The sequence below is a fragment of the Calypte anna genome, chromosome Z, assembly GCF_003957555.1.
Source record: "Calypte anna isolate BGI_N300 chromosome Z, bCalAnn1_v1.p, whole genome shotgun sequence".
Lineage (NCBI taxonomy): Eukaryota > Metazoa > Chordata > Aves > Apodiformes > Trochilidae > Calypte > Calypte anna.
The window spans coordinates 67,220,067-67,247,553 of record NC_044274.1 but is presented as its reverse complement, the minus strand read 5'-3'; the positions used below and the strand labels follow the sequence as shown (position 1 = coordinate 67,247,553).

General features: G+C 36.2%; 1 protein-coding gene across 3 annotated transcripts in view; it reads left to right on the top strand.

The window, feature by feature from the left end:
* SSBP2 (single stranded DNA binding protein 2) overlaps window positions 1-27,487 on the top strand; it is a 189,493-nt gene that overhangs the window by 60,115 nt on the left and 101,891 nt on the right. The window lies entirely within an intron of this gene.

Here is a 27,487-nt window from a genome sequence, read left to right as displayed (position 1 = left end):
ATGAGATTATGGCATAATCAAGGAGTATCAAAATTAAGCTTAAGGTGAAAATCTGCTTTGCCATTGTCATTGTAGGCTGTTTTATTATGATCCCTCCTTAACTTAAGTGGGCATCTCCATAGTGCTGTCACAGTAACATCCTCAAAACAGATTTATGACAGTTAGTGAGGATACCTATAGCAAAACTCAAATGTAGCAGTCTGCAACCCATCAGAGGGTAATTTACCCTGCCAAGAGAGCAGTACTCTGCATAATTCACACCAGGAGGGGTGCATGACCTGTCGAGTTTGTTCTGATGTAGGAAGACAAAGCTGATTACAAGGTTTGTGATAAATATTATGTGCTGAGCCATAAAAAATATGGAAAACATTTTCCAGTTCTGCTTTCAGATCCAGTTTCTATTGCAATATATTGCAAAACTGAAATTTAGCCTATGAAATGTACAAAGTTCTTAACCATTAAAATATAGTTAAGGCAATATAATCCATGAGATGAGTTTTAATGTCTTTTCTGCTTTAAGAGTGAGGCAGAAAGGTATACAGGCAGTGTATATGCATATAGTGGAGTATGATGTTACACTTCATAAATCAATTTTACATGAGTCAGATTTGCAGTGTGGTTTGTAAAGGCAGACACTTGAATCCCTGTGGAGCATGGCCTCACTGACTTTATCACAGATCTACATGGCTGTTGTGATCTGCCTGTACAGATCTGATGGCAGGAGCAGGGACTTTGGCCCTAATCTTGCAAACAATTTAATGGTTGAGTAGCATTGTATGTGTGAATACTCTCATTAAATTCACATACGTGTTTTCAGTGTCAGGATCACAGGAAACAGTATGAACACAGCAGGTTGTTCCTCTTTACTGTCCAATTTTAGAGTGTTTTCTCAATATGGAAACCAGGAACTTTATTTAACATACATGTACAAAAAGACCCTTTTTCATTGCCTCTGTTGTGAAGAAAACCTCAAAATCTCTTGCTTGGGTTCCCTGGACAGCTAATATGTCACGGCAGAAGGCTTTTTATGACATCCTAGCTGTTAATTTATATTTCATTTATTTTCCCACTATTTTAATGGGTTTGCATTATTCTATGTACAGCAACATAGTATTTTCTGATTCCCATTGCCAATTACTTTATTCTTCTTGCTTCGGTTGCTTTCTCCTTGTTATTGGGTACTGATGGATCACAAGAGTATAGGTTCTACCACTCCTGAGACAGCTGCTGCCCTGGCTTTCTCTCATTTAGAACCATTTACTTTCTTCCCTTTGGATAGTCTAATTTAACTTTTCCAGTAACTGCCCTTCTCCCTTGAAAGATAAACAAAATTAAAAATAAACAGCCTCCAAACAACTGTACTTCTGATGTCCATCTCTTGACGGTTTGTGTGATCTCTTGTGCTCCCTGATGGAGAGAAAGACTTCATCTCACTGTTTTCAGGGGAAGCTTTTCCTGTTGTATTGAAAAGGAAGTTTATAGATCCATCAACTTGCAGGTTTCTTTGTTCCCTGTGTCAGTAGCCTTTCTTGATGCTTAGTTGTGGTGGTCTCTTGGAGCTTGCTACTTGCACTAGCTAGCTGAAAACTGTTTATTCATGGATAATTAATAAGATGCATTCTTTGTATCATCCTGAAGATTCACTCTGGGCATTGATATAAAACTTATTCCTTCTTTCTTAAATTAGAGGTCTAATCCCACTTTTCAAGAGTGAGACACATAGGGAAAATTGCTATTTTTTTCCCCCTCTCAATAGGAACAAAGGGAACTCCTTTATGTCCCCGCTGTCTTTTCCTGATGATTTGCAGAGTCTTCCTGGAAGAAATTTGGTATTGCTAATTGTTTTTGCAGCACTACAGTTTGTTGTAGCTTATGTTCCCTAAATCATGTATCTTAAATCGTACAAGAAACTAGGCTTTCACTGTATTTTTAAAAAACATCTTTTTTAGCCTGCTTGATTGCTCAGAAAACATGATTAGGTGCCAAAAAAAGAAATTTCCTCAGTAAAATTGACACTGCTTATATTCAATTTCCTGAAATCCAAATTATCACAAGAAAATGGCAATGAAAGCACATCCAAGAAGGTAATTTTGAAAGAAGTTGTAACAGTTTTTTAATGTACTACCCTTTTACAATATGTCTTCTCATCCCACAGTTTATAGAACGTTTATAATTAATAAATGTACAATTTTTTTAATTGCCACTAAGATGCACAAATGAGTGAAACTTTCAGTTTCCTTATAGTATGTATAAAAATTTTATGAAGGTGAACCTGTAGTCACAGATTATTTTACGAGCCTACTTCTAGTTACTAAAAATTATTAGAGCCTCATTATTAGAGGCTCTAATCAGTTGCACATCACTGTTTTGTAAGTAGCCTAAATATTGTATTTGTAAATGTTGCCCTTGCATGCAGTATGCATCTCTATTGCCAGTTTCTTGTGCTACAAGATGAAGTTGTAGGAACTTCAGCCTGGACTGTCTGTGAAGAGAACCCTGTAAGTACTGATGTAGGTAACAAGGAACTCACCATGCTCACAGGCAGATTGTAAAGGGAGAAAAGATTTTACATTCCCAGCAGTCATTAGAGGTAAATGATGGTCACCACAACCCTCCCCATGAAGCAGAGTACAGGTGTTTGTCTAGAGCAATTCTGGGAACACGTTTCTGGAGCTGTACTGAGAGAAAATGCAGCCTGAGCACCAAGATGCAGAGGTGCTAAAAATAGGTGTTTTAGGAACTAAAAAGCTAATTAAACAGCTAAGTTGGGTTTAAAAAAAGGAGTCTGTGATAGCAGTTAGAAATCTCTCAAGCTATGTGGCGGCATAGCTGGGTTTTTTTCTAGAAGGGATTTTAAAATAAAATCCCTGTGTTTAGCTATGGTCTATTTAAATCCCCTCATGGACACACAAAGAATTTTGAACGGAACCTTCACATCCTTCCAGAACACCCTCTTCGACTCTACTGTGGCCAATGTCTGTCAATAACATTTTGTATTAGTCCGTGTGTCTGTGGATTAGACATCCTCTACAAGCCTCATAAAAACTTCAAAATAAATGGAGTAGAATTATTATATTGGTATGTTGCTTTTGTACTTCCTTCTGTATTTGTCATCTACTTAAAACACAAAATGAGACAATCTTAAAAAAATAAATTGGAGGATATTTAAATGACAACATGCACATTGGAGTGGGTTTTGGCTACCCCAACCTTCGTATTCTTGTGGTCCACTGGGGACTGGTGCTGATGAGGTTCCTATCTCCTGCTCTCTGGGAGTGGGTTTTTTGTGAAACTCGGGTCCTCACTAGTTCAAAAAGACTATTGGCAGAAAGAGCAGAGGATGATTTGTTAATAGCATTAACTGGAAATGGCCCAGTTAATATTACTAATGTTATTATCATTTAGCTTAGGTTTGAATGATTCTTAAAACCTCTATTTTTGTTGTATGCCTTAAAAGTATGTTTAAACAGAGCAGGAAATGAAAAAGATAGTAATTTCGGCTCTTATGCTTTTGACAGTATGAATTAAGTCTCAGCTATGCATGCCTTAAGATTGGCTACAAGTTCTTGCTCATAAAGGTAGATTTTGTTGTTGTTGTTTTTCTCTTCTTTCCCTTCAAAATCTCTTTGAGTATAGAGCAGCTTTTGTTGATGTGAGAGATAAGTCCAGAGGTGCTCCAGCTGTCATGAATCAGGCTGCCTATGTAGGAGGCTGAGGGCATGTATAGGCATTAGGATACTTATCCCTGTAAATCTCAGGGTTTATTATTTTAAGCTATGGCTCAGTTCATACATGTGTCTGTAGTAATACCTTTATTCTTAACAAATAGGCATTTTTTTTTCGGCTACAGAGGTAGCACCAGATGAACCAAAGGGACTCCGTAAACTGGTCACATAATATATCCTCATTTTGTAAGGAACTTCTAGTCTGAAAAAATATATTGTAAAACTTAGTATTTTGAATACTTAGTATTTTGAATACCTGTTCTTTCCTATTTTTAGATTGCTCACAGTTTTCAGCATTTCAGGGTGAGATCAAAGGAAATATTTCAAGAAGCAGATCATAAAACATTTACATAATAGATTTCCTATTTATCAGTGACTGTAAGCTGTATCAGAAATTCTGTTCCAACTTTATTAAAAGTGAACTGGCAAATGCTGCAGTTGTTGACAATAGCAGAAAATGAATTATTTTTTCTGCTTGTGTTGTTAAGCAATTCTAGACAGCCATTACCTAGATGTGTATATTACTCATACTCCTGGAAAGAGGATTCATTCAGAGAAAACTGCATTTTTTATTGTAATTTCTGTGTTATGTTTTTGCTAAATAAGCAAATTATGGGACTATTGAAGCTGCAGAGCTGTAAAGTGTGTCCATTTTTGTGTGGTGGGCAATGGATCTTACTTGAGCTTTTCAGCACATGCAGTTGCACAGCTGTGGTGCTGCTCTCCAGGCTGGGCGCTTGATTGATTTCCGATGACACTGAATCTCTGTATCCCTAAAGCTTTCTTTTGGATGAACTGTATCTCTCTCCTTGGCCTAATGATTGTCTGCTCTTTCCTTGATATTAGGCCTTAGAAGACCTTTTGCTCTCAGGCTAAAAATGTCTGTTTCCACTGTTTTCACTGTCAGAAACACAGCTGTTTTTTTGTTTATGATTTGTCTCTTCAGGGATAGTAGCTTGATGATTGGTTCTGGAAAGCAAACTCTTTTGGCTTACCCAGGAGTATCTAGAAAAAAAAAAAATCAGCTTGCATGCTCCCAGCTCAGCATCCTCCTGTTGTGAAGTTGTGTGAGTTACAGAGGAACGATAGTTGCGGGATAATGTTTTAAAAGTGCTGTTTGTGACTGTCTTGATTTCAAGTCACCAATATGTAGTAAATAAAAGCTAATTTTTTTTTTTTTAATTTTTAGTTTATTTGAAATGTGCCAGAAGTATTTCGTGAGAATAAAAAATGGTAGGACTTCTTAAAAGATATTTTTCTATCAAAGTAGATGTATCCTAAAGTTCAATGTTCCTTTCCTTTCTTCTTTGTGCTACTGAGCATATGGCCCTATTATTTAACCCCTGAATTCCTTCCTGACATAGCAGTTCTTTGGCTGCTAGACTTTTCTACTGCAGCCCAGTGTACAACTACCTGACAACTACTCTCCTTTGGATAGAACTGTTAATTTTTGGGAAATGAGTCCTGTCTGTAGAGCCATTGTTTTTATTCATTCATGGACCAAGCACCAGGAGATGCTAGAAATTGCCTCTTACCTTTATGCTTATGAAATACTCCATTTCCAGTAACATAGGATCTGCCTGCTTCTGATGTCTACATTTGTGAAGAAAGGACATGCATTATTTGGAAATTATTTGGACCATAGTTTTCCACTAGCTACTAACTTCAGCTTGGCCCAATTTTTCAATATGTAACTTACAGAAAAAAAAAAAATTATGTGATACACAACATTTTGCTTGTAAGCATGCAAGCACATTTTGTTCTATAAAAATGTTGAGAAGACTGATGGACTGAACAGAAGTTTTCTTTCGTGTTTGTACACAAGTAGTTCCAAACTTTAGCAGTCCTGTCTTAGGTCTGTTTTACTTTAAAAGATTGACTTTCACTGAAATGTCCTTTCAAATGTAGTGGAGGAATACAGAAGAAGGCCAACCCCCACTATTTTTCCTTTTATATTTTATGTGTTTGAAAAGGAAATAGAAAGTGATGAGTAACACAGAGTTACACTTGCTTAGTAGTAATGCTACTGTGAAAAAAACTAGTGCTAGGGTTTATGAAAGAAACGTAGTGAAACTCAAGAATTAATAAGTTGATACTGTGATCTAACTCAAGCATATTACATGATTTGCCTTTTGTGCCTCCTCCCCTCCCCAATTCCAGTGAAGTACTGAAACATTATGATTTCCTCTACAAATCAGTGAAAAAGACATTTTAAATAATGCTTCGTTATATGAAAATGAGGTGATACCCTTGAGCACTCTTCTTTGTGTGTTCATGTAATAAAGTTGAGGCAGAGATTCTTCTTTTACCCATTTTTTCCCTGCATGTTTAGCAGTGCTAGATCTTTGCATTTATTTACCTTTGTTTGAGATCTTATCTTTTCTGAAACTGTTTTAAGGTAAGTTAATTAATAGTTTTTTTCCAGCTTTGTTGTGTGCAGAGAGATGTCTCATGGTATCTTTGAGTGACTTTACAACATCTTTTTGAAAAGTCATCTTGTATCAGCCAAGCAATACAAGCTTGCAGGCACAAGCACTGCATTTTCTCTCAGGACTGTCCACAAGAGAATAAATAAATGTAATAAATAAATAAATCTCTTAAGCTCACTGATTCTGTTTATAAAATTGTATTTTCACTTTCTATACAGGCATTTTGTGTCTTGTATAAAAATGGTAAAGAGAAAACTGAAATATTTGGCTCTCAAGTATTATCAAATATTTGTCTCAAAACTGGCTACCAGCTTTGACAAAATATGCACATTTTTCTTGCTAGTCTCTTCTCCTCCTCCTTTTTTTAACCCACTATCACCATGGTTCTGTTATCCTCCACTGCTAAGTGATTTATTTTGCTTTTAATTTCTTTTTTCCTTTTTTTTTTCTCCCCTGCCTTTTGATTTTTAATTCTCTTCTTCAGCATTCCTTTTTTATTCACAACTACTAAAACTACTTCATGAGAAGCCTTGTGATACATTATGCTTCCCCTCCAAACTCCTCCTAGCATTAGTGTTTCAGAAAACACTGTGAATTCCTGACACACTGAGACCTCTGCTTTAATTTTTAATCTTGACCTGACAGGCATTCAGATTCATTGCCTGTAGCTACACTAGAATCAACATATTATTGCATATGTTTGATGAACCATAGCATTGGTCTAAGTCTCATTTCCAGTTACTTGGTATCTAAATGTACTCTTTTGGGACCTAAACACTGTTGTCAATATTCTTTATTTTAGCTTCTCAGCAGTTTGCATCTTAATATTGTCGAGGAGCTTCTGTATTGCAGCAGATGCCAAAATTAAACCTTTGTTATATAATAGAAGAAATTTAGAATAGGGCCTCATATCCAGTATCAAACAATGGAAAACATTTTTGTTTTCTTTGTTATGTATATTTTAAGTACAATCATATTCTCATTGCTTGTTTTAATCTGCAGACTCCTTGGTAGCTTTTTAATTAAATAGCACCCACAAAATTAAACAATTCACCCCTATATCCAGAAAGTTATATGTGCTGCTTAAAATTGCTGCCATTTTTTCTGTATTTAAGTTGTTCCAGTGTATTTTTTTCCATTTTATTTCTGAAGCTTCACAGTTGGTAGACACTGTGTACCTATTGTGTTTTTTTTTACATGTAAAGTAGAAGAATGGTGTCAAGTTTTTCAGATGCTGCATTAGTTTTGTACTGAGTTCTGGAACCAAACTTTCAACTACTCTTTAGTCTAAAACTGCCTTTTACATAGGAAGTTGTGCTGCATATGTACACAATCTTAAAATAGTGCTCTTAACATGAAATCTAATATGTAATAATATGTAATTTTAAAATCCATTACTCTCCAGCAAAATCGGATTTCTTGTATTATGGCAAAATTACTGGCAATTTCAGGAGGATTAAGGAGTAAATAAGGGCCTAAGTTTTCAGGATTTGGCTGTTTTTCATGTCTGCGAATTTCGTACCACTGTAGTGGAGATTTGGAGAATCTTTTTCGTAGGATGAGGAAAGGTATTGTATAGTTACCTTAAAAAAAAAAAAAATCAACATTGCTGCTTTCGAACTTAAGTTTTCAAGGTGATTATTTAAAAAGGACTTTATAGAGGTAGTTCTACAGAACCTTATTTATAAAATTTTCAACTCCAGTAAAGAGAGCATTGGCTGTTGGCTGCATTGCAGTGAAACTGGAGTTAAAATTTCAAGATGTATAAACATGGATGTAAATATATTTTACAAATACAGGACTGACAATCTGTATGTCTCAAAATGGAGCTGTCTCTAATTTCACTATTTAATGGGTGATGTAGTGTCAAGCATACATCTCTTAGCAGTACATGTGTTGAAAAACAACTACATGTTGCAGGATTTATATTATATTACTTCTAACAATCACTGAAGGAGGAGGCCTGTATTTAAGCCTGAAACTGTGTGGTTGATATGGGCAGGGACTGCTTGAATGTTGATATGCTGGATGTAAAAATGAAGACTGAAAAGTCTTTAGCCTAGCTGAGAACTTGTTGTAACATGCTTGGAATCAAAACCACTTCTAGATCAAGGGACCAGTTTCTTAAGTTTGCAGAAATATCTCATAAACTTTCTGTACTGCACATATATGCTTTATGCCACGGGGAAGCTGGGTTTCTCCGAATCAAAGGGAAGATTTCCTGTGTAATTAATATTTTAGGATAATTAACATTTAATTTTTCTGCATTCTCAGTCTTAATTTCCTTTTTTTTTTTTTTTCCCCTCTTCCATGTGAAAATAAGACTAAGCCTGTCAAATCCCCTAAAAATTCTGCTCTGCATGAGGAAACACTGCAGGTCCTGACCTCTGTTTTTAATGACTCCTGGGTTTGTCCTCCTTTAACCATATATTTGAACAATGCTCTTAGGTAAACTGTACTTGTCCTCATTTTTCTCTTCCCTATGAACTGCTGGCCCTGGCACTCTCCCAGCATCCGCTTCCTCCAGTCCTGCTCTCATGTAGCACAGAATCTCCAGCGGAAATCCTGTGACCATCACAGCTTCCTTTTGCTATAGATTTATCTCCTTTGTTTTTAATTTTTTTTCTTTCCTCCTCCCTCCCCTCCCCAGCTCTGACATCTTTGTTGCTTTATGCTTGGATGTAATCAGATTCCATCCTTGCCCTCTCAGCTGTCTCTTCTCTGCTTTTGGACCCCTGATCAAGTTTTTGGCTCTTCCCTTCCATCCTTCCCTCTATGTGTGATCTCACTGGCTTCATAAAAATAATAAAATAATAGCATAATAATATGAAGTGCGACCTTTCCCTGTCTTTGGTTTGTCTTTCTATGCTTTCCCTGTTCAGTTTTATTCTGTCCCAGGTTCAGTAAGGAGTTTAGCTCTCTTCCTGCCTGTTACAGTCTTTCAGTCCTTTTCTCTTGTGCATTCTTTGTGCATAATTCTTTGTCTTCTTAATCTCCATTCTCAATTGATTTTTTTCCAGTCACTCACTCATCTTTAAAAACAATAACAACCCGATCCCCTTTTCCTTGAGCCATATTGCTGCCTACCAGCAGCTTTTCATCTCTAACTGATGGGTTACCTCTCCTTCGAAGGCACAAGAGACTTTCTCCTTTCCAGATTTTGCCTGGTACATTAAAGTGAAGTGGAAATCTTGACTTGATTCAATCTGTCTCACCTGCAGTCTTGGCTATGTTCTCACCTCATTCATCATCTGTCAGTGTTTCCTACAATGGCTTTTTCCCATCTCTTTGTCTCTTCTTTCTCCTTTTCACCAGCTTTCTGCCATTTTCCAAACACAAACTGTCTGTGTAACTCTACCTATTTATGTGTTAAAAAACTCACATCTCCCCCAAATCAGCATTCTAGCTTTTCTTGCGTAGGTCACTTTGACTGAAATATGGACTTATGAGTATCCTCTATTTCTCTCTGCCACATTCTTTTTTGTCTGCATGGAGAAACAGACTTTCTCCTTGGCCCTGACGATTGTAAATGTGGTGTCCTCTTTGTCTTCTTGACATAACCAGATATGCTTTGAGATCTGCAAGTGTTTTCCAATTCGTCTGCAAGTATTTCTCTTTCTGTACAGTTAAAACTATTGTCTCTGTGCTTATCCAATATCTTCATTGGATATTGGAATTGTGCTTATGGAATTGTGCTTTTCTCTGGCCTTGGAAAATTCGTGTTTGCTATACCAGAATTCATCTAGAATACTTCTGTAAAGATCATTTTTGTAACTTGTGGCTCCCTTTCTTTGCTACCCACCGCTGGTTGTCAATTTTGTATTTTTTTCCATTCACTTCAGAGAGTACACTCTTCTGTTCCACTTACTAATCAAAAATTCATCACCTGCCATAATACTGGTTTTGCCTTTCCTGCATAGATTTTCAAATAAGCACCCCGGTGTTTTGCCTTTGCGTTGAGGAGAAGCTCTCTGGCTATCCTCAAGCTTGACTTATTACCATTTTTCAGATTAATCTCTAGAATTTTTCTTTACTGGGAGAGCTGGGTTGTGTTTTTTTTTTTTCTTCCTTTGTTGCTTGTTTTGGGTTTTTGTTTATTTGTTTGTGGGGGGGGGGGTTGTGGTTTTTTTGGGGGTTTTTTGTGGGGTTTTTGGTTTTTTTTTTTTGGGGTTTTTTTTTTTGTTTTATTATTTGTTTGCTTGTTTGTTTGTTTGTTTGTTTGAAATTACAAATCTTGGAAGCGTATTACCAATCTGCACTGTGTGCTGGCTAGTTGGTGGTCAGTATTGTCTCATTTTTTTCCTTGAGTCCTCCTGGTTCTCTGTATCCATCTGTGTGTAGTCCTAGCTGTTAGGGCAGCAGAAAAGCTAGTACTAATGGCATTTATCTCACCTTGTAATTGTTTTTGCTTTGTCTTATAGAGACCAATTTTGGACTTGCACTGAAATGATCCTGCTCAGAGTTGTGTAGGAAGATTATTTTCTGTTTGGGGCAGACCTGTCTATATTTGTCATAGCAAAGAAAATTTCTGGTTTTAGCATAACAATATAGAGGAATACATGACATGCAGTTATTCAACAAATTCTTTTCACGGGACTTCCAGTGCAAGTAGATTCTGTTCCACATTAGCTTCTGAGCTGGTGCCACTTTGTTCCCCAGGGACAAACCTTATACAGTCACCTCAACCTACTCTGCTGCCAGAGGCAGTCCTTAAGGTCTAGTTTTGAAACTGAGGTACACATCAAACAAAAATATAAATTGTTGAGATAGAATTAGACAGTTATGGAGAATGATTTGAGAGAATGATGCAAACCCAAATGGAGACCATTTTGGGAGTACTGCCATATGTAATACAACTTGAGTTTGAACAGTTTTAGCTGTTACTCAGTAAGTTGTTTGTGTTAGGAACTTGCTTACAAATTCACTGCTGTATGTTGTGTGGTTTGAATATGATAGGGAAGTTTTTTAAAACTTTGGATTAATTTCTGGATGTGATTTAACCACATCGCTTCTCTGTTATTAATTATGTGATGTATTTTCAAACTTCGTGGAGAAAGTCTTGCTGGGATCATTAGCAATGCAATTATAGAATAAAAAGCTTACTATTAAATGTATTAGGATTATTAAGTTTATTGCATTTGAATGTACCTGTCTTCTCTCAGTTGATTCTCTGCAGCTGCAAGTGCCTTGATTATAAATCAGCCTTACTATAGAGGAACAGACCATCTTTCTTTCTTCTTCTTCTTTCTTCTTCTGACCACCGCTTTCTTCTGAGTTTTTGCAGAGAAAGTGAGGTGATCCTTTGTCTACCAAGAGTGCAAACCAACCCCTAAATCAGCCTCTGTCATCTCTCTTCACTGAACTTCAGTGTGACCAAGTCACTACTGTGTCATAATAAGGAGAGGCACCACAAAACCTTAAAGTTAGTTTTAATTGTTCTCATTTTCCAGCAAGGATATTGATAGGAAGACTAAACCCTCTTATTTAGAAAGGTGAAGTTGGAAAAGAGGTTGTTTTTTTTTAAATTCATAGATGAAATTCCCCTTGCTGGAAGTGCTGAAGGCCAGGTTGGATGGGCTTGAAGCAACATGGTCTGGTGGGAGGTGTCCCTGCCCATAGAGGGGAATTGAAGGGAGATGATCTTTAAGGTCCCTTCCAACCCAAACCATTCTGTGGTCCTGTGAAACTCCTCCTCAAGCAAGTTTGAAGATAAAAGAAGAATAAAAAAGAAAACTTTAAACATGAGGAAGAAAGAGTGTGTGCATCTCTTTCACTGTCATCTGTAGGAGGAAAAGAGTTCTCAGAATTAGATCTGGATAGTTTTTAGGAATAAATTCAGGAAGGATTATTCCCCTAGGGTGTACATGTTTGTTTTTTAAAACAATGATTGAGTTATCTTAATAGCCTGGAAGTTCATCCTCATGTACAGCACAGGAAAAAAAGAATAAACAAATAGAAAATATTTTCCAGTCAGCAATATTTAAAAATCTTACCCCTCTCTGTCCAGATTTGGAAGACCTGGTCTGAGTATAATAGAAACAAAATAATAGCAGAAAAATACAAACTTATATCACAAAAAAGAGAAAAAAATTGTTTGAATGCAGCTCTAACCTCTTCATTTAACCATGATGCAAGCTGAAAATTGTAAATTATGTCTCAGAGTTTCAACTAGTGTATTGTTTTGCCTACAAAAAAATTACTATATCTATGCAAAAACTTCCATATCCTCTTTGATGGTAATTTTATATTGAACAGAAGTTCTCAAGCCAAAGGCATTTGCCTTCAGGAATGGAGACTCGAACATGTATCTTTATTTTATTCTCTCTTTTCTCATGACTCTGTGTGCTCAGTTGCAGTCAGTCTGTTGCAGCCAGTTTTGTGTCCTGGAGTTCAAAGGGACCTCAGGATTTAAAAAGACATCTTTTTGTAAATAGTGCCAAGGCTGAGTTTCTGAGTCCAGGAAGAGAATCCCAAGTGGAATAGATCTGTGGTGTTTCTAAATACCCTTTTGGAGAGCTATGAACTAAGTAATTCTATTAAATAGTAGATGCAGATTGAGGCTTTTATTCTTTTTCCTAAAATGTGAAGGAATGGAAATATAACTTTTTTTAAATGAACAATTTATAAACCATAATATTTTTTGGGCTTTCTATTATCTTGAGAGGTGGTCACATTAGTAAGAGGTTGTGAACAAAAAGTAGGATGCTTTTGTGGTCCCTACAATATGTGTAGCTTAAGCCTTGCCACATCTAAGAACTAGGTAGTCAAATGAAAGGCAGTATCAGCAGTCTAACATAAAAGTATGCTTAATTTAATAAACTAAATAGTAACTCTTGGGTAATACAATAGTATCAAAGTACTTGAGATGAGATATTACCAGATTTTTTTACTTCTTTTGTCATCTTTAGACATCTCTTTCATCTGCAATATCTATAAAAGAGAGTAACAAAACTATAAGGTTTTCTCCTGCTACACTGATGAGGAAAAAACCCTTCTATTTATTGTTCTACAACAGAAAATAAGCAGTGGTAAAGCAACATTTCACTCACTTTGGTGGGATTGAAGTACAATTCTCAGTTGTTACATGAGGCAGCAGTTAACCTCACTAGGGCACAGATTAAAATCTCTCCATCCTGGTGTGCATATACATATAAAAGCTGGAATTTTCACATGTTTTTAGAGTAAAGAGATGGGAATTCCAAATAGCTGAGCTTATATAAATATGCAGATACAAATGAAATGCAGTGTTTTACAGTTATAGCAAAGATTAAAGTAGAACTACTTCAGAAAAGTCAAATTGTTGCTTCTTTTATGACAGTTCATGAGAAGTGTTGGGTACCTGGATTGTACAAAAATTTTTAAAGTCCTCTGTGCAAGTATGACTCACATTGCCAGTGACACAATAATTTCCAATTTCCAAATCAGTGTCTTTGGTGAGTGTGAGTGATTTACATTGTCATGTATGGTCAGACTGTTAAGTATGAACATCCTGTATTTCAATAATATAGAATGAGTATTTGTCAAACAGCATAAAGAACACGAAGTATGTCTGTATTTCAACCTCAAATTCTTTGATTTGCTTAATCAAAGAATGCAGAAATAAATCCAGACAGGAAAAACAGACAGTGGAAGATCCACTGATCTTTCTAAGTTGACTGGATATTGCTTAAAATAGCAATAAAGTAAGTGTTAAAAGCCACAGAGGAGGGTACTCAACTGTTGCTATGTGTTTTCATTTATTTTGCATGCTGGTGAACTCCTTTTCCACCTGCAAATTGATATTTTCACTTCAGTCAAGGTATTGTGCATACCTCTATTCTGTGTGATGATGTGTATTTTTTAATGATGGCTCTTTTTTTCTCTCCAGTATTCCCAGCACATTAACAAAATTAATTAGAAATACCACAAAGAATTGTCACTTGTTTAAGAGAAAAAGTAAACATGCCTAACTTCTGCATACAAGCAATCCAGTTAGACTCCTTCTATCTGACAAGTTACTATTAAGCCACTCAGTACACAAATGGCAGTAGTAGAGGGAGTATTTGCCTTTTATTCCTTTCCTTCCAATCCAGGAAGAAGGGATAATACTGTAGTTAAAAAAACAAACAAAAAGATCTACAGAGATATAAAGCAAGGAGGACTGAGGAAAATGCCCCCCTTTGAGACAGAATTCCCATATGAAGGTCTTTTAATTTCTCTGTTCCCCATTTCCTCATCTGTAAACTGGGCACAATGTCCTGCTTCTATTTAAACTGTAAGCTATTTGTGGTAAGAAATTTTGTTTATAAAATGTCTCCCGTAGTCAAATTCTGAACTTGACTTTTTTATTTAAAGTGCATATGGTAAGTAATAATAGGCTGTCTCACTGCAAAATAAAAGCCAAAAGGCAGGCTGAAATTTCTTAGTCCGTGGAAGCAAAGATTGACAGAGTATGCAGGTTTTTGGTCATATTTTCCAATCTGGTGTGCATTTGTCTGTGTAACTGAAAAGTGAGGTGTGACAGTCAGTCATATTAGCTCAAAGAATATTTATTTTATTCAAATTTTACTTATTTCTTAACACAGGTATTATTAGGTGGTGGATTTAAAGCCACCAGTTTTCAGATTTTCCTCCTCAAATGAAAGAAACTTAATATGCTGCATAATCAGACATAGATCAGGAAAAGGAGGCTGATTTAGCAACAGAAGGCTGAAGAATTTGTACAGTCTTGTCTAAATTATTAAAATATTGCAGGATTTGAGTTAGTCAGAATAAGAGTGGTTGACTGGCACAAAAACTTTAAGTATTTGTCAAACAGATACCAAAGAACTTCCTCAAAACAGTTAGTTGGAAAAACAACATTATTCTCAACTTAATACTAAATACTGAAGTTCATTTGAAATAGAATGGCTGAGACACCAGTTTGATAGTAATTGCGGTATAATTAAATTTGACATCCTAGGGGGAGATACAGAACCAAAAGGCAACACAGAAGGAGACTATAGAGCAAGTGATTTCAATAAAATGAAATAGTTATTCAGGGAGACCCTGAGGTTAACAGTTGTTTGGGTTTTGTTTGTTTTTTAATTTAGACACATGGTCTAGGTGTTATCTATGAGAACACCAAAAGTTTCTGTGTTGAGCAGAAAAGTAAGATGGGGTGCTTAACCAGTAAAGGGTAAAATTCTCTCATTAAAAAAAACACCTGGAAATTTGAAAAATTATCATGAGGTAAGCAGTAAGGAATGAAAATTTCAACAGTCAGGGTTCAAGGAAACATTATAAGGGTGAGAATTAGTTTTCAAGATGATGTGTACAGAAGTAGAAAACTAAAGCAATTCTTTAAGTTTATTAAAAGCAGCCTGCAGAAGAATTAGGAGGATTAAGGAAGATAAGCTGTTAAATATTCTATTGTTTAAAAATTGAGACTAGCCCATAAAATACTTCACTGTCAAAACAAACGATAGAGAAGGAGGTCTGGACCTTGCAGGTAGTACAGTGGGGACCTCTGTGCAGCCTATTGATGTGTAATTGTGATCCAGAACACTGATCAAGGGAAAATTAAAAGCAGAGGGAAGATTAAATAGGTTAAACTGACCTTCTGCTTTCTCACACAATCAAGTGTCACTGAAGATCTCTCTGCCATGTCAAAGCTACCTTCAGAAGAGTGCTACTTGAGAGCAGTGGTCATTAGGACTTTGTCAGAGCCAGTCTCTCCTACTTCAGTGAAGAGGGAAGAACAAAAAGCATGAACAAAGCTTTTGTTCTTAATTCCTTTTGTGCTCTAAAAGGCAACAGAAGCCATTAAGGATGTTATTTTATTATGACTGGTGCCACTGTGCAGGGTTACAAGTATTGCAAGCACATTGAGGGCAGTGCAAGCAACCCATTTCTCTCTAGGGTGAAAGAAGGAAAGAAGCAGAGGAAACTGGGCTTCAGTGCACAAAAGGTATTTTTTTTCCAAAGTGGATAAGAGCATAGTGTTAAAAAAAAGCCATGTTCTCACCTTAATGGCTGCCATCCAGTAGTAAGCTCATGACCTCTCTTGGTGAGTGAGTTCAGATTTTAATAAACCTGACTTCCAGAAAGTAGTATTTAGTGTTGAGTACCTCTTGCTTTTATCCATATAACTTTAGCCTCCAGCTATTGGATCTTGTTATGCTCCAGTAAGACTGGTAAGCCCTTTATCTTAACAAAAATTTCATGCATATGAGTGCCTGTATCCACAGACTGAATAGTTCTAAACATTCTGTGTTACAAGGTGGACATTTAGTATTGTAAATTTTCATTTCCTAACTTGTGTTGTTCAATGTCTCGGTTACTTTTTGCACTCATCCTTGGGAAATTTCAGTATTTCTAGAGCTGAGTGCAGTATTCTATCTGTGGGCATGCTGCTATTTGGTTTGCACATTTATCACTAAAATTTTTATTCCTTCTTCAAGATATAAAATCTGTGTTAATGTAATTGATTCTTAAATTAATACATACACAATTTTTTTTTAAAAAAAAGTTTGACAAAACACACCACCCATGAAAAACACTACTTAATTGTTAACATGATGTGTATATCTAAAGCTCAAACTAACAAGCTTTCTTTTGGTATTTAACATTCCTTAACAGGCATTTTGTATTTAGCATTCAGGTGTTGTTTCCAGTGCTGCTGACTTTGGATGGCTAATTTTGGTCTCAGCTCACAGTATTTGGGAAACTGGAAGTTTACTTCCTAGTGACCCAAAAAAAAAAAAATCCATATTATTTATGACACAGGAAAAAAAAGCTTGCATGAGACCTGCATGATAAACAGGCTGAGAAACAGTATGGAAAATTTTATAACCCCATTATGAAGATGAGTTGGTATGGACTCATCTGGCTTCTGCGTGCAATAATGGCCACCTGAGCTGCAAAAAAGGATGTGACAGACATACACACAAAAAAGTAACATTGAAGAAAAATCTTAAGTTCTACACAGCTAGTTTTATCTCTCTTCTCTACTCCTGATTTCTCCAAAATTGTCCAGTTTTCCTGTATTTGGTTTAGAGAATGAATAGAAAAACTTAGTTCCCTTGCAAAAGTAGTAACTGTGTGGAACAATATGTTGTTTGTGTAATAACTGGAATTAAGGTTTCTTAAAAAATCAAAAACAAGTGGTTAAAAGTAAGTTAGTAAAAGTAAGATTTAGTCTTTTGTTACCACAGTATTTTCACCTACTCACTAGTTAATGATAGGAAAGATAATCTTTTTTGTTCAAAGGCTGTAAATTTGTGGGTGTAGAGATGGGGACGATCATGAAATTGGTCATAAATTATAGTCACTGGCTTTGGATGAGAGAGTTCAGGGCTTCATTGGAGTAGACTAATGCAGAAGTCGATTATTGATTAAAACTGATGATTTTCAAGGCTGTTGACAAGGAAAAAAAAGTACTGAATGAAATTTTAAAACGCTGAGGGTAGAACCCATAAAAGGTTAAAAAATCTCACTGTGCACATTTAGGATGCATTGCCATTTCAACAGTGATAGAGGGCAAGATATTGTAAGGGGTTTGATCTTTTGGAGAAAAAGAGTAACATGCAGAATGTTTGGTATAAGAATATTAGGAAGTTATGTTTAATTTGGATACTTTGGAGATGAGGCAAACATCTGATCAGAAGGAAGCACAGCGCCATGGTCACTTACCTCTCCTCTGCTTTCTGCTTCTTCTCAAGATTTTTGTCTCATTTACAGATAGGATAGGGTTTAAGAAGAATCTCATGTCCCTTTCGTTTCCCCAGCAGTATTAGTAAGCAGCAAAAAACTAACATCTGTCTAAATATGGATTTTTGTCATAATCACAGTGATGGAAACGTTGTGCCCTGTATTTTGTATGTTGAAGGATTCCTTGTGTCTTGGTCCAACTCCTGGGGAGTGGGACTGCTCAGCAGTAAGTAATGAAATGTTACTTTAACCAGATGAGTCTCCTCTCTCTGTCTGTTTTCTCTCTTTTTTTACAGAGATTTAATTCTCCTTTTCCATAATCTCTCTACGTGCTGTTTAGTGCAATGTCATGGCTACACTTTCTGTAATTGCTTTAATTCCAGTCACCTGCATCTCTCTCCCTGTGTAGTCTCACATCTTATCATCAGGCGCCTGATAATCAGCACAATCTCTTTTTGGCTGAAGTCTTTCAACTGCATATCTAAGACAATGTCATGAATACTTTGCTGCTTGAGTAGTTTTTCAGAACTAGTGACGATTTTCTTAAAAAAAATCAAACCAGAATTTTTGAATTGGAATATGGCACTTCAAAAATTAGCATGCACCATGGGGGAGATGTATGGTTTGTATTTCCCATACTGTCCATTACTGTACTTAAATTTTTAAAAAATCTGAATCTACTCAACAGACATTCTATTAGTGTATCTAAGAGTGATTGTACCTTACCTTTTTGTACTGTGGAACCGTCAAGGACTTAAATATTAAGTTGTGGTATAACTGAACTTTTTCTATTTAAAAAAAAAAAAAAAAAAGTCAGGTTATCATCATTACAGTTTTATGTGTGTGGAAAAGCAGTGTTTTCAAACTCTCACTATTGTAGAATTGATTTACTGAAGCTTTTTTATAGTACAGTGAGCTATCACTCTTGAAAATTGCATTTTAAAAAGTGGTACAAAGTAGTGTAATAACTTAAATATATTTATTATTGTATCAAATAATTCAAATGGATTTCAAGATCAAATCCAAGTAATATATTTGGATTGGAAATATTCCTGTGATTGGAATCTGAATTAACAAACATTTGAGGGCTTATTTGATGGCATAATACACTTCCAGTTTATGTTCACTCCAATTTTATTGGAATGAATTTTAAAGGAAAAAGTCAATTAGTTACATGCCAGCATTCACCACCATTGCTGCCAATTTAGATTACTTTTACTCTGGAAGCAGTTCTTTTCAAGCAGAGAAATTATTCACTTTGAAAAAAAACATTGTGATGGGAAAATATACATTCTTAGTAGCATGGTACACTGTAGATATACCACCATTTCTAGGAACTGTACGTGCAGTGATTGATAGTGGTGGTGGCTTCAACTCTCCAGTTTTTAATGGTGGGAGGGCTGGAGTGATCTGCTCCGAGTTCAGGTCAGGTACACACAGTGGGATGCTCTCACCTACACCAAGAGATGGTGTGGAAGGGCTCTGATGCTGCAGGACAGCCATCTCATTTTAGTGTGAGATTTGTTCTTAGTGCCTGATGCAGAAAAATGAATTTTCTGATTCATTTTAATCTAAGCCACTCACTTAAAAGTTGCTTATGCCAGCACTTGATGTATCTTAAAATTCATCTTTCTTAAGATAAGATATGGCAATCTTCTGATCTTAGTCATTCCCTGACATACTTATATATCAGTGCACTGGATTTTTTTTCACTATCCAAAGAAGTATCTGATGATTTTGGTTTTTATATAAAAATGTTTACATTTTACTGTATTTTTGCATTTTGAAATATTCTTTTATATTTAATATTTGCATCTTGCTTTGAATGGAAAAGAAGTAGTGAGATTTCCAGTTAGAGGAAGGACTAATTTTGTTTTTCTTTAAGGCAATATTCATGCAGAAATCCTCAGTATAATTAAAATTTAATATTTAAAGTAACTCCAGACAAGCATCTTTAAGAACAAGTCTTCCAGAACAGGGGTGAGGTGATGCCGTGTGAGTGAATGGGAGAGAAAACATGCTTGGTTATGTTTGGTTGGATCTTTCATGGGAAATTTTGCTTTAGTTCAAGCTCAAACATATTAGTCCACCAAAATTTTAAGTCAGAGATTTTGCTAATTATGTATACATCATACAGTAATTATAGAGTATTATTTTCAGAAAAACTAAAGTTGACATAATTTTGTGCTTTGTGTCTAATCTTTGGGAAAGATCTACTGATTTTACTGAATCTTCTGTATGTAAAATACTCATATTTAACATAGGATCAATTTGTTACTGTCATTAGCCATGACTTTTTATTTTAAAAATAACACAGATTTATATTGAAACTCAAAGACATTATCTGGATTTTGCAACTGCACTGTGCTTTTGAGTGAAACTGAATTTTCCACTTCTCTGTATACAGTTACTGCATGCCTAGGAGACCTTTTCTTCTAAAATACCTCCTGCATTAGGAGCCATCACCCTGAAATGACCAGGTGCCACCTGTGAGCACCCTGGATGAAAGGTGACACAAGATGAATGCATTGTCACTGGGTGATGGCAATGAGCAGCTAGAGAGGAAAGGACCTTGGAGTTTGGATTGACAGGAAGCTGAACATGAGCCAGCAGTGTGCCCAGGTAGCCAAGAAGGCCAATGGCATCCTGGCCTGTATCAGGAACAGCGTGGCCAGCAGGTCCAGGGAAGTGATTCTGCCCCTGATCTCAGCGCTGGTGAGGCCACACCTCGAGTACTGTGTCCAGTTCTGGGCCCCTCAGTTTAGGAAGGAGATTGAGGTCCTGGAGCGGGTCCAAAGGAGGGCAACTGGGCTGGTGAAGGGACTCGAGCACAGACCCTATGAGGAGAGGCTGAGAGAGCTGGGGGTGTTCAGCCTGGAGAAGAGGAGGCTCAGGGGAGACCTCATCGCTCTCTCCAACTCCCTGAAAGGAGGTTGTAGCCAGGGGGGGGTTGGTCTCTTCTCCCAGGCAACTGTCAGCAAGACAAGAAGGCACGGTCTCAAGTTGTGCCAGGGGAGGTCTAGGTTGGATATTAGAAAGAATTTCTTTACCCAGAGGGTGATCCGGCATTGGAATGGGCTGCCCAGGGAAGTAGTGGATTCTCTGTGTCTGGAGATATTTCAAAAGAGACTGGATGTGGCACTCAGTACCATGGGCTGGGAACTGCAGCGGTAGTGGTTCAAGGGTTGAACTTGATGATCTCTGAGGTCCCTTCCAACCCAGCCAATTCTATGATTTTATGGTTCTATGACCCAGTATGTTTTTTCATTCTGTGCACTCTTGTGTTTTGTTGCTGCTTCAGAAGGCACCAGACAGATTTGCACATCTCAGACGGGCTGCTGTGGGCAGTGGCTGTATGGGAGGACCCAGGCCCCTCTGCAATTACCATGTTATGTGGTTTTACCAACTGAATATACGTGGCTGTAGACTGGAGAAATACATATGTGACCATAGGTGTTGATCAGATCACGAGCGTTCAAAATAAAGTAGAAGAATTGTAAGTTGTGTAAATACTATAGCAACACCTGCTTAAAAAATAAAGTCAGGAGACTGGCATCTGCCAGTACCTAATCTAAAGGATGCTTGCATTGTGCTCTCAACACACCATTTCAGAAAGAGGTAATGATGTGCTGGATGGGCGGCCTGAGATTTCTGGGATTCTGTTAGTGCCTTGTCTTGCCATTTTTCTACCCTGTGAACTCTTGTCCTCCAAACTTGCTTTTTTTTTTTTTTTTTTTCTCCTATAAAATGGGGTATTACCACCTCTAAAGGCCCTTAGAATTTTTTATTGATCTTAAACACAAAAGAACATACACTACTAGCATCATATATAAGCACTGGGAGAAAAAATATAATTTGAGTAATAAGTTGCAAGAAAAACTACTTAGATTTTAATTGTCAAAAACCATCTTCCCTCCCTTCTCTTTTGTTTCTTTTCCCCCTGTTTTTCAACTGAAAACTAGGATTTGACATTAATGTTTCAGGGCATCTTTTCAGCCAGGATCACTTGGTGGAGCTTGTAAACCACAGTGTTTACAGTTCTGTTTGTTGGGAATTTATTTGGAGTTATTTTGATGATAAGAGCCTATAATCATATTCCACATAAATATTGAGTAATGGTGTAGTATGTGAACACAAACATTAGCGCCTATAACATTTTTTCCAGCATTTTAGGAAAATGAGCGATAAGATGGAGATAAAATTGCTCATTTTACATTTTATTGCAAAAATATGCTAGCTGAAACAAATCTGTCTATTAATATAATTTTATTTCTTAAAATAAAATTTCTTCTTAATTTACTGATTTTGTAATATGATTTGGGTAAACCTATTGCCAATTCCCTTTAAAAAAACCCCAGCAAACCAAAACCAAAACAAAATAGACTGCATGTGGAAGACTTCCCTGTTTATTTTTGTTGAAATTTATACAAATGTTTTGCTTCAAAAGATGTAAAAGGCATACTCCATCTGAATATGCTCCATCTTATATTGATTCCATCCTAATGTACCTCATGAAAAAAGTTGAAAAAAATGGCTAATAAATGGCTATATAGGTGTGATTTCCAATACCTTTTAATGGTCAAAACTTCTCCCACAGTTATAGGTGTCATAGTAGTGTTTATCTAATTCTATTCCAGATCAACTTAATATGGTAATTTATAATAACAATCATTGTTTTCACAGAGATCCCAACTGGATCTCACCAATTCTTTCTGGATTGACAACAGTGTTCTCCCAAAATTACTTTAAATTTTATATTTATGTTTGCTTTTATGACCTCATAATAACTCCTTATTATTATATTTTTATCTTGCTGTAGATTAACAGCTTTGACTTTTTTTTTTAAAAAATACATTCTATAAATTTTTAGGTGTGCTATTATCATCTATTTTAGACCTGTTAAATTTAATCTCCTTGAAGTTTTTCTTATCCATCTTTAGTTTTTTTCATCACTGATATATTCTGACTGCTCACTACTGAGACCTTTCAGTATGGAAGGCATGAAATTGCCAAATTACTTTTTTTTCCCTTTATTTTGTTTGTTTGGTTGGCTGGTTGGTTTAGTTGTTTGGAAAATTACTTCTTGAGTTATAACTTAAAACATCATGAGCAGCATCTTTTCCAAGTTTAAAGAAAGGTCTCATGAATAAAAGAGAATGTAATTCTGGCAGAGCTTTGTGTCTGCAGGTTCACTGGATCACCAATAATAACTCATGGTGAATTAAAATTGCTCTTCTGCATTAGGGAAGAAGCATCACTGCCCTGTGTGACCAAGAAAAAAAAAAAGTGCAATGAAAGGTGTCCTGAATGAAACTCCTGTCACAATATTGATTTTTCTTTCTCTAAAATTGCTTTTTCTCTAAAATTTCTCCCTTAAAAATATTTGCTATAACATAGGCTGGATCTGTGGTAGGTCAGTAAATGAAGCACTTCAAAGCATGAGGTATGCATTTTATTAATAAGATAATTAATTTCATGTAGTAGGGAAATCTGAACAGTATGGCATTAATAATCGGTATATTTAGATCTGTTGCCAGAAAAAAAAAGTTTATTATTATGAACTGTGGTTTTAATTCAGTTTTCCCTAATGTTTACCCATAAGAACAAAATAAAGGTGCCAAATATAATTCTTTTATTTTGTAGTCTTACTCAAATGGTATCATTTGCAGGGTCTGACATCTGTCTGCATATTTCTATTGAATTTAACTCTAATCTGTTTTATTATGTTGACCTGTAAGATTTTTACTCAAGGTAGATATTAGAACAAAATCAATCTTGGCAAAGCTAATATAAAAATTTCTACTTCTATGAGGTCAGAGTTTGCAAGGGTTTTGTACCGATTTCTTAAATTTGTGTTCTTATGTAATAAAGTCCTTCAGCAAATCTGGTAAAATAAGGTTTTGAAGCTCTTCCTTTTTGATAAATTTTCCTGTCAGGACCATTTAATCAGTTCCTTTCACTTAACAATGCAAAAAGTAAAAAAACCATAAACGTTCCTTTGAAGATGATAAAAAGAAAATTCCACTTAATGCTTGCAGATTGTGGGAGATGTCATGGCTACTGAGATCCCAGTGTCAGATCAGCTGCACTGACAATAGCTGTTGGGGAACAGCTGCCAAAACTGACATATGGGAGGACAAGAGGAATCATTACATGGTATTAAAGCTTTCTGTGAGCACAACCACTGGAGATTTTTGTGTGCGTGTGGCTTTTCTGGATAGTTTTTGTTTTCAACTTCTAAAACTTTTATATAGCTCAGATATTTTTTTTTCACCACTTACAATGGCCAGTAATTTTATTACATTAGGTTTTGGGGGAAAAAAAATAAATTCTTTGGTTCAACAGTAATTTTCCTTGAGAAATCATTAATTGTGAGTTATTTAATTAGGAGATGTAAATCTTAATAGATGTTTTTACCTAGCTTTTTTCTCTTTCCAGTGAAATGGGATTTTAAATTCAGCTAGTAAGCTGAATGAACACCTGGATGGAGTCAGCTGAATTTGAAGTTTTCTGTTAGTTTCATGAAACACTTGAAATATATGAATTAGTTTCTTATATCCTTCCATCTGAAACTGTTCCTCCCCTACCATTGCTTAAATACTAAGTTAAAGACTAAATTACACTGAATAAACAGAGGCAATTGGTTTTCTGCATTCCAGACATTTTTTGCCATTAAAGTGTATATGAAACTTCCTAAATTCTTCATGGTACATGAATGGCTCTGCACTGAGGTACTGCCTCTCAACTTACAGTGCATTCACTGAGTTCAAGATTATATTCATTGACATCATTTTTTTATTAAGTTACAGGAGGAAATTAATGAAATGCACAGAGAATACATTTGTATACTTTCAGGTATTATAAATTGTGAGAACTAAATGGACAAGCTATTTTTAAAAATCATTTCTGCTACGTGAGTTGACTTTAATAAGGTCTGAGTGAAACACAGGAAATTACAGATAGATAAAAGAAAATTTTTTTTTTTTTTTTTTTTTTTACAACAACTGTGATAAAACACAGGCACAGGTTGCCCAGCAAAGCTGTAGTATAATTTTTTGAGTTTGTCTGAACAAGTCACTGCTCTAGTAGAGCCAGTTTTGAGCAAAAGGTTGGTGTAGGTGATTTCCAGAGGTCTCTTCAAAATTAAATTACTTTGTAATACTGTAGTAATCTTAAAATGGGAATATCCTTCTCAATGCCTTTAACACTACTAGCACTGCAAGCATTACTGAAATAAAAAATGTGCAGATTTTAAGGATAAAAAGAAAACTAATTGAAAGAGATTTGTGGCTCAGTTTCAAGCTGTACAAGATTCATGGAAGCAAAAAGAAGTAGTTATGATTATTTTTCTTTAAAGGCAAGGAATCCATGTAATATTAGACTCAATAAAATTTTAGCTTAGGAGAAGATAAAGGTAGATATTACATTTTTTTATTCTACTGTATTTTGTTTACAGAAAAGCTAGGGATGGCCTGCTTAAAAAAGCAAATATGCACGATGTCCCAGTATAGGTTGGGGGCTGACCTGCTGGAGAGCAGTGTAGGTGAAAGAGACCTGGGGGTCCTGGTTGACAAGAAGATGACCATGAGCCAGCAATGTGCCCTTGTGGCCAAGAAGGCCAATGGCATCCTGGGGTGCATTAGAAAGGGTGTGGTTAGTAGGTCAAGAGAGGTTCTCCTCCCCCTCTATTCTGCATTGGTGAGGCCGCACCTGGAGTATTGTGTCCAGTTCTGGGCCCCTCAGTTCAAGAAGGACAGGGAAGTGCTTGAAAGAGTCCAGCGCAGAGCTACTAAGATGTTTAAGGGAGTGGAACATCTCCCTTATGAGGAAAGGCTGAGGGAGCTGGGTCTCTTTAGTTTGGAGAAAAGGAGACTGAGGGGTGACCTCATCAATGTTTTCAAATGTGTAAGGGGTGAGTGTCAGGGAGATGGAGTTAGGCTCTTCTCAGTGGTGACCAGTGATAGGACAAGGGGTAATGGGTGTAAATTGGAGCATAGGAGGTTCAAGATGAATATTCGAAAAAATTTTTTTACTGTAAGGGTGACAGAGCCCTGGAACAGGCTGCCCAGGGGGGTCGTGGAGTCTCCTTCACTGGAGACATTCAAAACCCGCCTGGACACGTTCCTATGCGAAGTGCTCTAGGTGGCCCTGCTCTGGCAGGGGGGGTTGGACTAGATGATCTTTCGAGGTCCCTTCTAACCCCTAGGATTCTATGATTCTATGATACCTGCAGCAGAGATACAGGACACTTTTTGTAACTCTTAGGTCAAAATAAATGTTATCTTTGTTGCTACATGTAGCACAATGAAAAGCAGCCCTGAGGAAGGTACCAATATATCTCAGTAATAGGTATGTCTATGTAATACATGAAAATCCTCAACTCAGTTCCTTTGAGGAAGGTTTATGTGAGGGGAGTCTGAGCTATCTCAGTCCAAGTGACTGAACTGTACTTCCACTTTCTACTGCAGTCAGATAAGGAAGATTCCTGTGGAAAGATTTTTTTTCTGATTTTTTCCTTCAGTGTAACATCTTGAAAGAATGGTATTTAGTGTACTGCATCGTGCTATCTTATTCTCCCAGACTGCCTTGCCAAACCACTGGTTGTGGGCTGACCTGCTTCATTTTAAGGGTTGTACTCATTACAAAAACTCTGGGCAGTAGCAAGAGTTTGTAGTAACATCTTCCAGGGCCTTGAGATTGCACGAGACACTTAAAAGCAGGAGAAAGCATCTTTGTGTTCAACATCCTCCTTTGTTTCCAAACAAATTTGTAATTCCTTTTACTTTGGAGAATCTTGATAAAGAAAATTTTGGGGGTTCGGTGTCTCAGACAGCTCTAATGTCTTTTTTGTTTATTAACTTCCAACCTTTTCTTAATCTCAGACTTTTTTTTTACAGTTTATCTTATGCATTAAAAACAATTAGGATAGCAGTATTTTACCTCTATAGACTTCACAGCCAGTTACTACCTGTTTTAAATGTTGTGTGTGTTACTACAAGTAAAACATATTCTAATATTGAATTGTGTGTATGAGCGTGGGGTTTTATGTATATGTTTTTTTTATCTTATGTGTAAATTTTTAAAAATTTGTTTTGGCTGTGTAAATGTACAGGTATGCATCATAAACACAGCTGGATTAAATGAAAATATGTACATGCAATTCAAATGAACTTTTAATGTCAGAATGACAAATCCTAATCAAGATTGCCAGAAATATTTGAATTATTACTTCCTGCTGTTATCCGTTCATAATCTCCAGCTCTCCTAAATTATTCCACTTTAATTACAATGCTCCTTACCTGTGTTCTACACAGCTATGGTTCTTTGGATTCAACATTTTTGATGTGAAAAATGTAAAATAATAACAATACTATTATGGAAAAACTCCAAACTATTTCAGCAACTCAGAGTAGCTGTTTGTAGAAATTTGAACTTTGGCAAAGGGTGCCAAAAGTATTGGGTTTTACTAAAGATACATGTTTTAAAGTAAAACCAGTGATGGTCCTGCTTCTCAGGTGGCACATTTTAGTAGAAGTATCAGCACGTTGTAGATCTGTAGGACTGTAACAACAAATCTTTCTCTTGTACTCTTGCAAAAATACAGTTCTTTTCCTGAATTTGCAGTGGTAGGATATTTTAGAATCCTCGAAAGTATATGTATCT